Source organism: Amblyomma mixtum, chromosome 4 (genome assembly GCF_055824585.1).
Source record: "Amblyomma mixtum isolate Tamu chromosome 4, ASM5582458v1, whole genome shotgun sequence".
Classification (NCBI taxonomy): domain Eukaryota; kingdom Metazoa; phylum Arthropoda; class Arachnida; order Ixodida; family Ixodidae; genus Amblyomma; species Amblyomma mixtum.
In genome coordinates this window covers 17193483-17196869 of record NC_143015.1, presented here as the reverse complement: position 1 = coordinate 17196869, position 3387 = coordinate 17193483, and the positions used below count along the sequence as shown (strand labels likewise).

The 3387-nt window shown below is 44.2% G+C and overlaps 1 pseudogene; it reads left to right on the top strand.

Moving 5' to 3' along the window:
* Nucleotides 1–315: 315 nt before the first annotated feature.
* On the top strand, nt 316–2296 carry LOC149345783 (uncharacterized; annotated as a pseudogene).
* The last annotated feature ends 1091 nt before the right edge of the window (nt 2297–3387 follow it).

Here is a 3387-nt window from a genome sequence, read left to right as displayed (position 1 = left end):
ATCGTTCAATTTAAAGCCGGCAAGGAAACTTCAAGATAACAGGTCGAGATAATCTAGAGTAATCTAGAAACAAGTAGATGCAGCTGTTCATGGCTGTGAACAATTGAGATTAGTCCGGTCGCTTCTCGCGTCACGAACAAAAGTGGTAACAACCCATTTCCTGAAGCCTTGAGCGTGAACGAACAAACACTAGAATGATACGTGGCAATATCACTGTCCAGCAGCGCCACCGCTGCTATTCCTCAACTACCTCCACTACCCCCGGACTCAAGGTCATCGACAGCAGCAGAAACGGCGACTATAAATCCGCATCACCCGCGCTTGGCGCCCTGTGGGCTCGGTGGCTGTGCCACGATGCAGTCATCAATCCCGTTCGTTTTCGCCACGCAGGTCAGTAACAATACTCTCTTTTCACGAAAAAATCGAGCAATTACTGCCTCCTGCTGCTACCGAGCCCACAGAGCTGCCTTTCCATTGCTCTTCAACGTGCTAATGTCGTGAGTGCCCTGTTGCTCTTGGCTGGCGATGTTGAAACAAACCCAGGCTCCGAAGAGGTACTACAGGATTGAAGTTCAGAATGGCGCAAAAGATACACAAACAGGAAAAATAGGGGATGACAGAAAGAGCGCCTACTACCACCTGAGCTTATTGCGGAAACACCCTCTTTTATAAGGCAAGCCATATCAACCACGAACCGGAAGGAGAAAAAACAGATATTCATGATTTCAATTCACATTTTGAAACACCATTGGCAGAAAAGAAAAGGCCACAAGATCAAAAAAGCAGAATCTAGAACTACACGTGGCCGTCTAAGAAACCCAGCTCCTGGCGGCAGAGTTTAATTGATGAAGTGCTAATGCACTTGGACCCAGCTTTCTGTATATGATATGCTTCTATAATCTCTCTTTCAAATCTTTCCCTGCCTCTGCCGATAAACGTTGCCTGTTCTAGCATCGGTCCGCAATCTCTGCATTCCCTACAGTGATCCGGCAGGTTGCCCCTGTCATTGTTTTTAATTGTTCTGTGCTCGCTAGCTCTCTCGTTGAAACACCGTCCAGTCTGGCCAACGTAGGCGTATCCACAGCTGAGCGGTATGCGATATACGAGAGAGCCAGTGAAAACAGAAGAACAATTAAAAACAATGACAGGGGCAACCTGCCGGATCACTGTAAGGAATGCAGAGATTGCTGACCGATGCTGGAACAGCTAACGTTTATCGGCAGAGGCAGGGAAAGATTCGAAAGAGAGATTATAGAAGCATATCATATACAGAAAGCTGGGTCCAAGTGCATTAGCACTTCATCAATTAAACTCTGCCGCCAGGAGCTGGGTTTCTTAGACGGCCACGTGTAGTTCTAGATTCTGCTTTTTTGTTCTTGTGGCCTTTTCTTTTCTGCCAATGGTGTTTCGAAATGTGAATTCAAACCATGAATATGTGTTTTTTCTGCTTCCGGTTCGTGGTTGATATGGCTTGCCTTATAAAAGAGGGTGTTTCCGCAATAAACTCAGTTGGTAGTAGGCGCTCTTTCTGTCATCCCCTATTTTTCCTGTGTGTGTGTCTTTTGCGCCATTCTGAACTTCAATCATAACCAACTAGCCCCAAGGCAAGTTCTTCTGAAAGTACTAGAGGAACTGAAGAAACTGTTTGATGGTCAGTCACAATTAATAGTCGAGGTACAAGGTCTTAGAAATCAAATTACAACTACGGTACAAGCTATTTCTCATCTTAGTAACAGGTTATCCGCCCTAAAAATTCATTATCAAGATGTTGTAACCCTACGCACCGACATGGATACGATCTGCGCTATCTACCCAAACAGCCAAAGAAATCAGAGGTATAGAAGCCCGTTTGGATGACGCCGAAAATCGCTCGCGACGTAACAATTTAATGTTTTACAACATTAAAGATGAGAATACATCTGAAACGTACTCGGAATCTGAAGAAACAGTCCTCCGCCTCTGCCGTGATCAGTTACATCTATCCATTGACACTAAAGAAATTGAAAGGGCTCATAGTCTCGGGCGTCATTCTCCTGAGCGCATTAGATCCATATTAGTGAAATTTACATTTTTTAAAACCAAGGAGATGATGCCTTCAAATGGCCATAAGTTAAAAGGCACCGATTACAGCATAGGGCGGGACTTTTCACGCCCTGTCCGAAAAGCGCGAAGGCACCTCGTAATGTTTGCCAAAGCTACTACCACCAAATTTTCCTTGGGCTACAAAACTTTGTGCATCGGTTCTAAACGCTATGCATTCGACGAGTCATCACAGTCTGTACACGAAATCTCATAGCATAAGTATTATCGTCGCGCCACTAATCTTCCTTGTAACAGCCCTCGCGGTAAACTTCCAAATCTTTCTTTTTCTATTATCTTTACCAAGATACGTAGTTTCCTTCCCAAGCGTGAACACATTTGTAATCTTGTTTCACCATCTTCCAGCAATATACCTGCACTAACAGAAACGTGGCTAACAGACGACGTCACCGATCCGGAAGTTTTAGCTGATTTACGAAATTTTAACGTTTTCCAAAAGGACCGCAAAGGCTCACGAGGAGGAGGTGTTCTTATTGCCAATAACCAGCTGTTGCCTTGTTCTGTCATTAACATCCAATCAGAGCTTGAAATACTTTGGATAATCTGCCGTTCCGTACCTCAAATCGTCATAATAGGCGTCTGCTACCGACCCCACTCCAGTAGCCCAATCTTTTCCTCCCAGTTAAGCGATAGTCTAAATGAAATAACTGGCAAGTATCCCAACGCGCGCATTCTTCTTTTCGGTCATTTTAATTACCTATCCATTGACTGGCTGAACCCAACACCAACAGGCAACACCGAAATGACGAACTTTGTCGACGTTCGTTTGAATTTCAATCTCACCCAGTTAGTAGCTGAACCCACACGCGTAACACATGAATCTTCCAATATCCTGGACCTCATTCTAACCACCCGGAAAATTTATCATCGCTTACTTCTCTCCGCGAAATTAGTGACCACAAAGTTTTACACGCTACTTTCACCTTCACCCCCGAATCGCGCCAAACATTCCTTAAAACGATTCGCCTTTCTGACAGAGCGAATTACGAAGAAATCAATAATCATTTAATGGCGTTCTTTCCAAACTTTGATACAGGTTTCGATGATCGATCAATTGAGGAAAACTGGCTTATTTTTAAAACTAAAATTATAGAACTTACAGCGAAGTTTATTCCCACCATCACAGTTCGTGCCAATGCCAACAAACCATGGTTCACGAAGCATTTGAAAACATTTGAAAACAAAAAGAAGATATTTTTCCGTGCAGCTAAACGCAACCCGAGTGCATGCGCATGGGACAAATATTACGCAGCCGAGTCAACGTACCTGCAGTCTATCCGTGATGCC